The sequence below is a fragment of the Ictidomys tridecemlineatus genome, chromosome 10, assembly GCF_052094955.1.
Source record: "Ictidomys tridecemlineatus isolate mIctTri1 chromosome 10, mIctTri1.hap1, whole genome shotgun sequence".
NCBI classification, from domain to species: domain Eukaryota; kingdom Metazoa; phylum Chordata; class Mammalia; order Rodentia; family Sciuridae; genus Ictidomys; species Ictidomys tridecemlineatus.
In genome coordinates this window covers 105,829,897-105,843,630 of record NC_135486.1, presented here as the reverse complement: position 1 = coordinate 105,843,630, position 13,734 = coordinate 105,829,897, and the positions used below count along the sequence as shown (strand labels likewise).

Genomic DNA, 13,734 nt, shown 5'->3' with positions numbered 1-13,734 from the left:
GAAGCAGATGAAGCAAAGTATCAGCAAGAAGAAAAACAAAGCTAAAGACAGGTTGCAACAGGGCTGGGGATATAGCTCAGTTGGTAGAGTGCTTGCCTTGCATACACAAGGCCCTGGGTTCAATCCCCAGCACCATTAGAGAGAGAGAGAGAGAGAGAGAGAGAGAGAGAGAGAGAGAGAGAGAGGTGGCAACAGAGTTAGTGATGAGATGTGATGTGGGGTTAGAGAGGCAAGTGGAGATGATGTGAAGAGGCTGGGAAATGCCAGCATGGAATGAGCTTAAGGCTGGTTGAATGTGTTAAAAGAGGAATGGTGGCTGGGTGAGTGGAGCAACTGAAGAGGTAAAATTCCATGAAGGAAGAAGTCATTAAAGACAGAGACTGTGCAATGCAATTCTGACGCTTATCAATTGTATGGAGCATAGGTTGAGGGCCCCCTCTATGCTGCCCTGTCTTCAGAAACCAGCTGTAAGCTCTGGGATTCCCAGACCACTCGCACTTCTAATCAATGGTGCATAACTGGGGATTCCCATGATCCTATTTTGTATAACTCTCTATAACATCTCACTGAGGTTAGGAGAGCATAAATCCTACATTTATTGTTTTGTCTTGTCAAAAAGGACACAAATTGGCACCAGCTAAAAGAGGCACATGGCTGGAGATGAGCTTCCCAGGTTGGTCGTATACATCCAATGACCTACTGTATAATTCTCTATAGTATATCACTGAGGTTAGGAGAGCACAATCCTATAATTACTGATTTGTCATGTAAAAAAAGGACACAAATTGGGACCAGCTAACAGAAAAGGCACATGGCTGGAGGTCTAGGAGGGTCTGAATGAAAGCTGTCATGTCCTCAGGATGCAGCATCTTCACAGGATATGGATGTACATGACCTACCTGGGAAGCTGACCTTGGTTTCAGTGTCCTGCGTTCTTACAGGAATTTCACTAAGCATTTGGTAGGAGTGGGATGAGCAGAGCAATAAATCAGACTCAGGTCCTGCCCTGTGGGTACTTACTATAGAGTGGGGGTGAGTGTCCAGGAAAGAAGACAAGGGAAGGGGTGTAGATAGAGACTGGGGAAATCATGACATCAACCACACAGCGTGGGGGTGGCACCAGACAGCGTCAGGGTCTCCAGACTGGTTTGGTGTTCCTGATCACTCTACCACGCGGCCTGCGCAACGGTTTCATTAATGAGGTTCTAGGCATAAAGTTAGTTAGAAGAGATCGAAATAAAACACACAGACTCAGTTACCTTATTTCTATTGCTAGGTCCGAGACGGCTCGCCTCTCTGGTTCCCTCCTCTAACCGCCCAGCAGGGCAGCGAGGATTACTCAGGGCTAGCAGGAGAGAGAGAGAGTGAACACGCCTGGAGTAGCCTTTTATTGGGGAACAAGAGATTCAGGGGAGAATTCCATCCAATGAAGGTTGAGGGGGGGCTGCACTCCAAGGTCAGGGTCAGTGATTGGCTCCCCGGGGTCAGTGGTCAGGCACACCCCTACACCGATGGGCTCTCTCATCAGGAAAGGGACGGGAAAGCTTCCACACAGCCAAAGCGCCTCAGACCCTTAACGGGAGTCACCCAATCACGTGTCAGAATGGCTTCCCACATATCACTGTGTGAGAGGTGCGCTTCAGAAGTCACTGCCAGGAAACTCTCTTGATGAAAGGCCTGTCTTGGGTAATGCTGGGCAGGCAGGCACCGGACTCCAACTTTTGGGCCTGCCTAAGTCAGCCTTCCTATTCTCACTGTAAGACCCATTTCCTGGCCACACCAGAAGTCAGCATGCAGAGCTCACCGGAAATCCATGTTCCAGGGCTCAAGGCAGGTACCAAGGCAAGTACTAGGACTCTATTTCCCAATTGATAAAGACCTACAGACTCATTGAATGGATGAAATTTCCTAATGTAAATACTATCCTATAGTCTTATCATGTGTTCATATTGGGGGATATTGCATGAATGGTACATTGTGTGTACCATTCTCACAAGTTTCCTTAAACCTATAGGTATTTTAAAATAAAAAAGCAAAATATTCCGACCAAGCATTTATTTTGACTGAAATTCCAAATCCTGAAGAGCATTGTTTAATTCCCATTTATGCATCTTTGGGAAAGACTGGTCTTATCTATGGCAGATCGGTGGATTCCTAGCGGTAGGGGCTGGGTTGTTCCTTTCTGAAAATGTCGCAGGAATATCTCTATCGTTATTTTGGCAATAATAAATGTTAAATTTCCCCCCAATTATCAAAACATTGACATAAATGAATGCTTTGGTTGTAAATATTAAAGATAATGAGTTGACTTTAAAAATAAAATGGAAATTACATTTCCTGATTTGGGAACACTGAGCTAGAGCTTGTCAGGTAGCAGTGACAGGTAAGCTGTCTTTCATTCATTCCCCCTTCTCCCTTTTAGTACTACCAACCCTATTTTATTTTTCCAGCTTTCCAGTTGGTGTGGCGTATGATTAGTTTAGGCAAGAGATACAGGAGAACAGAGAATCTGAACAATCATAGGAAAGAACCTGAGAGTTTGGGATTAGCTGAAGAGACAGTGTCCTTGGGTGGCCTTCTGGACTCTTGTGTCATTCCCATTGCATCTCAATTGCTGCCCCTGGTTTTCTTCCTTCCTCTTAAACTATCCCGACCCGCTCCCTCAGTAAAGCCCATGGGTTATAGCACAACTGTGTGGGTAGCCATAACTGTCTGGGATCCTACGTGTCTTCTGATGTCCTGTGGCATCATTTTCTCTTCATATAAAATTGTGGTTTCCTAATTCTTTGCTCTTTTAATTTTCTCATCTGATCCACTTTGTATAAGTTATTATAACATCAAACTCTTGATTCCTTTGCCTTCTTGCTTTTCTGTTTTAATCATTCTTAACATGGTTTTGAATTTCCCCACATTCTCTTTCTCTAAGAAAGCCAGCTATTCCTGTGACCCGCAACTACAGCTGTCCTCTCCCCAGCTCTGCTCAGCCTCCACTGCAGCTCTGTATGTTCTTTGGTTCCAGAAGCCTGGGCGCTCCGAGTCTGCCATATTCTTGTCTCAATTGCTCCTGACCATCCATCTCTGAGTCACATTCCTCCTGTCATCACAATGCATTTCCAAAGCGACTCTCTTGATGCCGGGTTTCTTTCTTTTATTATTATTATTATTAGTTGTTCAAAACATTACAAAGCTCTTGACATATCATATTTCATACATTTGATTCAAGCAGATTATGAACTCTCATTTTTACCCCATATACGTATTGCAGATTCACATCGGTTACACATCTGCTTTTTACATACTGCCATACTAGTGTCTGTTGTATTCTGCTGCCTTTCCTATCCTCTACTATCCCCCCTCCCCTCCCCTCCCATCTTCTCTCTCTACCCCATCTACTGTAATTCATTTCTCTCTCTTGTTTTTTTCCCCTTTCCCCTCACTTCCCTCCCCGCTCTCATCCCTGTTTAATGGTGATCTTTCCCTCCCCGCTCTCGTCCCTGTTTAATGGTGATCTTCTTCTCATTCTCTTCCCCCCTATTCTGTTCTTAGTGCTCTCCTTATATCAAAGATGACATTTGGCATTTGTTTTTTAGGGATTGGCTAGCTTCACTTAGCATAATCTGTTCTAGTGCCATCCATTTCCCTGCAAATTCCATGATTTTGTCATTTTTTAGTGCAGAGTAATACTCCATTGTGTACAAATGCCACATTTTTTTTATCCATTTATCTATTGAAGGGCATCTAGGTTGGTTCCACAGTCTAGCTATTGTGAATTGTGCTGCTATGAACATCGTTGTAGCAGCATCCCTATGGTATGCTCTTTTAAGGTCTTTAGGGAATAGTCCAAGAAGGGGAATAGCTGGGTCAAATGGTGGTTCCATTCCCAGCTTTCCAAGGAATCTCCATACTGCTTTCCAAATTGGCTGCACCACAAGAGTTAACAACAAGAATCAACAAATGGGACGTACTTAAACTAAAAAGTTTTTTCTCAGCAAGAGAAACAATAAGAGAGGTAAATAGGGAGCCTACATCCTGGGAACAAATTTTTAATCCACACACTTCAGATAGAGCCCTAATAACCAGAATATACAAAGAACTCAAAAAATTAGACAATAAGATAACAAATAACCCAATCATTAAATGGGCCAAGGACCTGAATAGACACTTCTCAGAGGAGGACATACAATCAATCAATAAGTACATGAAGAAATGCTCACCATCGCTAGCAGTCAGAGAAATGCAAATCAAAACTACCCTAAGATACCATCTCACTCCAGTAAGATTGGCAGCCATTAGGAAGTCAAACAACAATAAGTGCTGGAGAGGATGCGGGGAAAAGGGCACTCTTGTTCATTGCTGGTGGGACTGCAAATTGGTGCAGCCAATTTGGAAAGCAGTATGGAGATTTCTTGGAAAGCTGGGAATGGAACCACCATTTGACCCAGCTATTCCCCTTCTCGGTCTATTCCCTAAAGACTTAAAAAGAGCATGCTACAGGGACACTGCTAAATCGATGTTCATAGCAGCACAATTCACGATAGCAAGATTGTGGAACCAACCTAGATGCCCTTCAATAGATGAATGGATAAAAAAAAATGTGGCATTTATACACAATGGAGAATTACTCTGCATTAAGAAACGACAAAATCATAGAATTTGGAGGGAAATGGATGGCATTAGAGCAGATTATGCTAAGTGAAGCTAGTCAATCGTTAAAAAACAAATACCAAATGACCCCTTTGATATAAGGGGAGTAAACAAGGACAGGGTAGGGACGAAGAGCTTGAGAAGAAGATTTACATTAAACAGGGATGAGAGGTGGGAGGGAAAGGGAGTGAGAATGATATATAAGAGGAAAGGAGGGGTAAGACAAGATAATACAAATGGAAGAAATGATTTACAGTAGAAGGGGTAGAGAGAGAAAAGGGGAGGGGAGGGGAGGGGAGGGGGGATAGTAGAGAATAGGACTGACAGCAGAATACATCAGACACTAGAAAAGCAATATGTCAATCAATGGAAGGGTAACTGATGTGATACAGCAATCTGTATACGGGGTAAAGTTGGGAGTTCATAACCCACTTGAATCAAAGTGTGAAAGATGATGTATTAAGAACTGTGTAATGTTTTGAACGACCAACAATAAAAAAAAAAAAAGAAAGACTTTAGAGCCCAACTGTGGAAGCAATCCAAAGCCAGTCAATGGATGAGTGGATGAATGGACAAAAGATGGAGTCTATCCTCAAATTCAACTATTAGCCCTAAAAAGGAAATGCTGACACATTTCCACCAATATAGGAGCTTAAGATCAGTGCACAAATCAGCCAGACATAGGGACAAATACTCTTGAGTTCACACTATGCAAGACAGACGAGGCACCAAGAATTGTTAAATTCATAGAAAGTAGAATGATGGTCGGCAGGAGCTGTGGGAAGAGAAGTAGGGAGTTTGTGTTTCAAGGCTGCAAAACCTTGTAGGGGTGATTAAAAAAAAAAAAAGCTCTAGAGATAGGAATGTGGTAGTGACTGCACAAGGAAAACCAACAGTCACGCTTCACATGACAAAATTTTAGCCAATGATGGACCAATACATCACATATATGAAAGGGCTCCATCACATGATATTCCACAGTGGTGTCACAGCCATAGGTGTAAGCACACTGTATGCACAATGATGAAATCAACTAAACACATCTGGGAAAAAAACCTCCGTCACAAGAGATACATGGTTGTACTTAATGCTGCTGAATTCTACACTTCACAATGGTCACATGTTTTGTTTTGAATATATATTTATTCACAAATTTTGGTGAGAGAGAGACAAAGCATGACTCAGTTATAAAGGTAGAAAGCAGAGGCCTAAGTTAGGAGGTTGGTGAGCAACTCACCAGTTCCTTTAGGTACCAGGAGAAAACAATGTCTGGAATTACAGAACTTTCCTGTTGCTGTTGTTGTTGTTGTTGTTTTGTATATGTGACATTTTTCTTTAAGGTACATAGTGGTAGTGAAATATGTGTGTCACGACCCATGCTGGGAATCCCAAATTTGCTAAGCAAGTGAGATTAATTGGAATTGAGAGGCAGACTTTTAGTTGACATATAAACTCCCCAAATTATAGACACCATGTGAAGAGTGTGTGAGCACATGCAGTTTTGTATTATAGATCCTCAAAATGTCTCCCAAACTCAAGGATGGCTTAGGATATGTCCTCAGGACAGATTCCTGAAGACAGTAAAGGCCAGTGACATTTAGCAGAATAGCTTTGAAAACCACGGGTTTTCATTTTTCAGCTGACAATTCAATGTACTTGGTCTTTTGTGTATATTTATTATCTTCCTCTTGAGAGGACTTATCATTTCTATTCTCCCTAAGTTTCCTTGATATTCTTCTCCCTCTTGGCCAGACTGAGCTCTGAAATGGTAATGTGCAGAGAGGAAGGGACAGACTCCAGGAGCCCTTGGCACTCATGGGACCAGTTTCTCCTCAGGACTGATCACTGCTGATTTCTCCCCTATCTGGAGAGGCGCATGTTCAACCAGATTGCAGAAGGGTTTGCACAGATCAGAGTCTAGGTTTTGTGGAAGAGAAGCAAGTTTGAGAGAACTCATGACCACTTGTCAACTGTCTGCTAAACCTGAGGACCCAGAATTCCCAGCCTAGCACCTCAGGGTACTGCCTGGAGGTAGTGGTGGATGACAAAGTTACAGGACCATCCGATGAAGGAGCTGGAGCGAGAACAGATTTGAGACTGTGACTGGCATGGAAGAGAGGATAGAGAAGTCAGGAAAGGTGGACTAAGGAAGCCCAGTTTTGAAGGAGGACAGGACAGGATGTGGGTCAAAGAAGTCCACGTGGAAGGTCAATCTGCGGAGAGAGGACCTGGGTTTGGAGATATGATCCAAACAGAGGAAAGGGATAGAGGGGATGTAAGCAGGGTCACTCCCCCCAAAAGAGAAAGTTTGTATAATGAGGATAAATTTTTTAAAACGGGGAGATGGGACCATGGAAAGGCGAATCAAGGGCAGATGGTTATCTGCAAAGGTAAAATGGCTGAGGAGAAAGGAAGAGTTGACTGGTTTAGGTTTTCTGGTGGTGGACTGGGCTTAGTGGTGAAAGGCTGAATTCTGAACAGCACCTTTACTTGGTTTCTTTACTCAGCCTCACCTGCTGCCTCAGTCATCCTGCCAGAAGAAGCAAATGGGTGACCCCTGGATTCAAAGAAGATGAATAGATCTGCCAGAGTTTTCTGACTTGACCCAGAGTGTAGAACCCAGGATTCAGACTGTCTTCTAAAAGAGGTGTCGTCTTCAGATTCAGAAGTGGAGGTGGAAATTGTCAGGGTTTTGACTTGACCTGGAAGGTAGGACTCCCAGCCTTCATACTGTCCTCTGTCCAAAAGAGGAAAGAGGAGTCGTCATCTGATTCTGAGGAGGAGGTGGAAGTGGAGTTGTCAGTTTTGTGACTCCACTGACGGGGTAGATCCCAGTCTTCAGAACCAGTCCTCTAACATGAAGTGGAAAGAGAAGCAGTCATCAGATCCAGAGAAGCTGGAAGTGGATCTGTCCAAGTTTTCTGACTCCATACAGAGGGTAGAACTTGGGCTTCAACTTCAGTGCTCTGGCCAGAAGAAGAGGAAGTGGTCATCAGATTCTGAGGAGGATCTAGAGGATCTGGACCTTGAGCCTAAGCACCTCTGGGTTGTGGAGACACTGTGGGCTGAAGACGAAGCTGAAGAGACAGCGTGTGTACTCAGTGGTACCAGAGCACCGTGAGGTCTTCACCAGGCTGGTAGGCAGGGAGACCTCAGTTAGTTCCTTCCAGTGCTTTTTACACTAAACAGGAGCAGGCGTATGGGGAGACAGTTGGGGGTTAGGGTAGGGGTCAGGCACCGGGGCTCCTGGGTCGTGATGCTGATATGTTAGTGATGTCTGTGTCATGGTTAATTCTGATGAAGTAACTGGCAGGGACCACAGTGTGAATTAACTCCAAAGTGCTATTTTCTAGCTGTGCTCTGCTCTACCAGCAGAATCACCTCAAGTCCTTGCTATGAAGCAGAATTCTGGGCCTGACCTTGGGTGTATGAAATGATTTTTGGAGTAGGGGGTCAATAATGTCTGAGGATCAGAACCAAAAATGAGAGCTGGGGTTGTGGCTCAGTGAGAGAGCACTCGCCTGGCATTTGTGAGGTTTGATCCTCAACACCACATAAAAATAAAATAAACATACTGTGTCCATCTACAACTAAAAAAAATGGAACTGAAAATGATGGTTCAGGGTGTCAAGAATAAAGGTTGAGATAAAATTGGGATTTTAAATTGGTCTAAGCTCTAGTTAGAACTTACTCACCTTCATGTCTGAGAATTGCATCCATGAAGTCAAACAACCTCTCCTCTTTCTTCCAGATCATTGGATGAGGAATTTGGTGCATTTTCAGCAGGATATCTCAGGGGACACTGAGAGAGTCATGAGGAAGAGGGGCCTCTTGGACAGATAATCCAGGATCACCCAGAGCCACATAGTTACTGTATCATGCTCATGGGAGCTGGGGGTACACGAGTCCATGAAGGAATGATGAGAAACTAGGGTTCTTTCTCGTTCCATTCATTCCTCAGACATCCCTAAATTTTAGTGTCCTGAATTCAGCTTTTCCCCTGTGGTATTGATATCAAGGTCCTTTTTAATATATATTTAGGTGCCAAGGTATTGGACCATTTGAAGGTGTCATGTAGTGACTAAGAATGAAATGGAATTACTTTCAAAACATTTGAACCAGAGGACTAGCGTAGATAATTTTACTACATGTCATGAATTTCATTGGTTTATTTTGAACAAGATGGCCATAAAATAATTACTGTCTTTTAATAGTCTTGAGACAGTTGTTAATTTTGAAAACATGCTGTTCCTAATAAATTTTCTAATGGGTGTTAAGAGTTTTTTAATAGGTACATAGATATTTTCACTTTTAAGAGGTTTTCATCTTTTCGGCTATCATACTTACGTATCTACTATGTTTCCAGATCAGTGGTAATACCCCAAATTCTGAATAATATAAATGTTAATGTTTAGTCCTCATTATTGAGTTGTGAACATTGAGCTGCCATTCTTTAATGTGCCTTGACCCTTGACACATCTGTCATTTTAAGTTTTTTTTTAAGAGAGAGAGAGAGAGAGAGAGAAAATTTTAATATTTATTTATTTTAGTTTTTGGCAGACACAACATCTTTGTTTGTATGTGGTGCTGAGGATCGAACCCGGGCCGCACGTATGCCAGGCAAGTGTGCTACTGCTTGAGCCACATCCCCAGCCCATACATCTGTCATTTTAAAGAGGGTGTAGGGGCTGGAGCTGCAGCTCAGTGGTAGAGCACCTGCCTTGCATGTGTGAGGCCCTGGGTTTGATCCTCAGCACCACATAAAAATGAATAAATAAAGATATTGTGTCCATCTACAACTAAATAAATATATATTTTTTTTTTAAAAAAAGAGAGTGTGTATTTTAACAATTCATGTGCTGGGCTGGAGATATAGCTCAGTTGGTAGAGTGCTTGCCTTGCATGCACAAGGCTTTGGGTTCAATCCCCAGCACCACCCCCCCCCCAAAAAAAAAGTTCATGTGGTATGTGCTTTGAAAGAACATAGCATATTTCTTGGGGAAAATTAATAAAGATGAATGTCTTTGCACTTTTATGATGTATGGGATCATGTCAGTCTAAACTGCTTCTTTGCTGTCAAATGACACTGTTATATCACAGGGTTCCAGGTAATTTGGTCAAAAATTTATTTCTTGTGGAAAAAAAAAATCTTCAAGTACTTTTCATGTTGGAAAACAATAGAGAAGGTGGCAGATCTTAAGCTGGAGATTAGAAGCAGGAAATATAGGAAGGCAACTCAGGAGGAGTGCAAAGAAGAAAGAAAATTCTTTTTATAAAAAATATTTTATTTACATTTTAGTTTTCAGCAGACACAACATCTTTGTTTGTATGTGGTGTTGAGGATCGAACCCGGGCCACACCCATGCCAGGGGAGAGCGCTGCCACTTGAGCCACATCCCCAGCCCCAAGAAAGAAAATTCTAAGGGAACTGTGTAAAAATCCTAAATCTGAAATCAAGGAGAAGTGTCTTGCAGGAGGATGCCTTCCTGGTAATGGTCCAAGGAGGGGGACACACAGGGGAAGATAGAGTTTGTTAGTTGAGTCATTATTAGAGTCTTTTCCACAACCTCTAATTCCAGTTTTACATAACAGAAGGTTGTGAGGAAATAGAAACACACGAAGGAAAATGAAGGGAATGGAGCAGGTTCTAAGAAGAATGAGGTGAGAGGAAGAACTAACGCTCTAAACAGATAGGCTCGGAGAGGGAAGAGATACTAGTGCAGTCACAACAACTGTAGAAAGACATCTTGGGAGATGGGAGCACCAGGGAATGTGGGAGCAGTTGGGGAAAGAAGCAGGTGAAGCAACTTATCATCCAGAAGTAAAACAAAGCTAAAGAGAGATGGCAACAGAGCCAGCGATGAGACGTGAATGGGTTAGAGAGAGAGAGAGAACAATGCTGCGGGGCTTGTAAGGATGACATTTGGAGCTTAAAACTAGATGGATACATTAAAGAGGGGGATGGTGGTTGAGGGAGTGGAGCAATTGAAGAGGGAAAAGTTGCCTGAAGAGAGAAGCCACTGAAAACAGGCACTGTTGTTGGGTGTGGTGACGCAAGCTTGTAATCACAGTGGTTTGGAAGTCTGAGGCAGTGGAATTGGAAGTTCAAGGACAGCGTCAGCAACTTACTGAGTCCTTGTCTCAAAAAAATAAAGAGGGCTAGGGGTATGACTCAGTGGCAGAGCACCTCTGGGTTCAGTCTCTAATAAGAACAATCAGCAACAACAATAAACCAGATGGACACTATGCAAAGCAATTCTGATGCCGATAAACTGCACTGAGGTGAAGTGCTACAGATTGAGGCCACAGGCCTCACTATACTGCCCACACTTCAGACACTAGCTGCAACCTCTGGGTTTCCAAGACCACTCATGCCATCCCAGAACTGTCCTCAAGTCCAGGCTGACATGTCCCAGATCTCAAGTTCAGCATGCCTGAAATCCAATTGCTATCACTCTGCAGTATTGACCACATCACCAAAGTAATAAGCAAGCCAGGTGACACATGTTCTACTTATAGATTTCATTTCAGGAAAGTCCACAGCCTGCTACAAGAGGTATCAGCAATAGCATGACTTGGTTGTTCCCAATTTCCAGCAGGCAACCCTGAATTTCTTTTCTCCACATTAACACATTCCAGGAAAGGAGAAACACTGTCCTGAGAAGGGACAGCTAGCTCACCTGGAAACTGATTTTTAGTGTGCATCTTCTGAATTCACAAAAACTCCCACCAGCACTATAACTGCTTCCTTTTAGTATCATCACCTCTACAATAAGATGATGATGGTCCCAATCACATACTGTACCATCAGCAGGAAGCAGGAGCTCCGTGGAAAGCACTTAACACAGTTTTGTGAATACCACACTTATCAGTGGTGTCTATTCCTAGCTTATCACTTTCCAAATTAGTACAGCAAATAAAACACAAGTAAGTCAAAGATTTTCCTTCTCCCCGGGCTCATCTCCAATCTTATTCCTCCCATCAAAACAAAACAATCCTCTTTTGGCCTTAACTCCCTCCACATCTACTGACTAATTCTTCTTTTCCCATTGGGTCAACATTTGTTTAAAAATTTGTACACAGATGAAATCCAATTCTTTCACTCTCTTTTAAACCTCTCCAGATCCAGCTAAACAAATCCTCAAGGAGTCCCAGGACTGAATCCCATGGCCAGTTCTGTTCTTGGGCTTGACTATGAATAGCATTTGATACAGTTCCTCCTCCAACCCCCAGATCTTTTCATTTCCTTAGCTCCTGAAACTTCATGCCTCTGGTCCTCATTCTGGCCTCACTACCAGCCCCACCCAGTCCTACCTTCTGTAGCACTTTGCACATGGAAGAGTCCTGGGCTCACCCCCTTACCCAACACAGCTTTCCATGCTGACTTCCAGTGCAGACTGTCCACTGAAGTCCCAACACAAGCCTTGCCCTCTTGCTATCTCTGCTTTACCTCATGCTAACAGTGCCGATTCAAAATGGCTAAAACCCAATTCTGGCTTTTTCTTAAATTTGATTTTTCACCATCTCCCACTCCCAGTTTAATTATAACCTAGTTTTCTTGGTCACTCAGGGAGCCTCTGAAGAGCTTTCCACATGGGGGCAGCATGATCAAAATATGGTTTTAGGAGAAATACTCAAGGCAGACAATGCACTTGAGCCAGTGAAGGAAAGAAGTAGTAGAGAATGGGAGTTTCTGCACGAGTCCAAAGAAACAAAATCAACCCCCAAAACTGTAATAATGGTGACAAGGAGAGAGTAAGGGGAAAGGATAACTTTGAATATAACACCAGCAAACTTTAGCAACTGCCTGTGACAACAGCAAATGGAAGAGCTTAGAAGGATCCCACTTTTCTGGACAGGCTCATAGGCTGCCTCAATGAACAAATAGGGGCAAGAGCAGAAGGCATAGACAGACCAACAAAAACGATTTGAGATCTATTGTATTTATTAGCTTGAGGTGTCCTCTGGACATACCTCAGGGAGAGGCTCAGTAGCTGGCTGGACAAAGGCATCTGATCCCCATGGAGGATTGACATAGATTTGGGGTTAAAAGCACAGGACAGTGAGATCAGACAGGAGTAAGGAGGGTCGTGAGCTAACGGCAGAAGAACTCCTCAGATTCACAAAGAGGGCAACAAGACAAATATGGGACAGAAAATTACAGGGGAGACTGCAGAGTGTCTAAGACAATGATGGGCAATTAGCCCTGGGTGTGCATGTTAGAAATACTCAGTGTACATTAGGTCACGGGCAACCTTCACCAGAACAGGATGAGGGAAGTGGCAGGCACAGAATGGAGACTGTGGGAGGCAGGATAAGATGGGAATGGGAAATGAGGACACCTCTGCCAGGAATTTCTACTGCACTGTCTGCTGTGCAATCCAGATCAACCAGCAGAAAGAACTGCTTAGACTCACTTAAGGGAGAGGCCATTCCTCCAGCTAACCCAGGCCTTATCCTTGCACAGAGCAACAAAACCAATGTTTTAGTCACCACAAAGATCATGGGTGCTGAGTCCTTCCTGGGCATTATGCTGTCTACCCAGAGGACAGACAAGTTAAGGTATCGGTGGCAGTGGCTTGTTGGTTGTTATTTAGGAAGGCTATTTCTAATCACATCAAAGAAATATTTAAAATCCAAAAGAAAGGAACATTCCCACTTACGGTCAATGTAAGACAAGGAATGTATAATATTAATAATTACTTGCTCTGAATGCCAAAAAATAGGAGACACACATGTACTCTGGTTTTAGGGATGCTTTAAGGATCACGCTGTCTACACACATGAACAGGACAAAGTCATTGGTTGTTGATCACTATACTGTTTTGAACATATTTTAGACTATTTATTTGCCTCCTAAGGAATATTGTAAGCAAAAGTAGAGAATAAACACATGAATAGAAAAACTCACCAGGGATTTACTCATTCTCTGCTGCTCTTGGAAAACATGGAAGATGTGGAAGCAGGTGCAGACCTGGGGATTGAAAATGCAAGCAGTGTGGTTATGAGTCATCTGGCCTGCCGTGGCAGGGATCTACTGCATTAAAACCTACCCAGAAACTTCCCAGGACACCTCCTGGGAGGCTGTCC

The 13,734-nt window shown here is 43.2% G+C and overlaps 1 long non-coding RNA gene across 1 annotated transcript; it reads right to left on the bottom strand.

The window, feature by feature from the left end:
• Window positions 1-1,260: 1,260 nt before the first annotated feature.
• Window positions 1,261-13,734, bottom strand: LOC144367429 (uncharacterized). Its single transcript, XR_013426788.1, has 2 exons — window positions 13,556-13,734; window positions 1,261-7,778 (listed from the first exon to the last, which is right to left on the bottom strand). It is a non-coding gene; the product is annotated as an uncharacterized LOC144367429 (long non-coding RNA).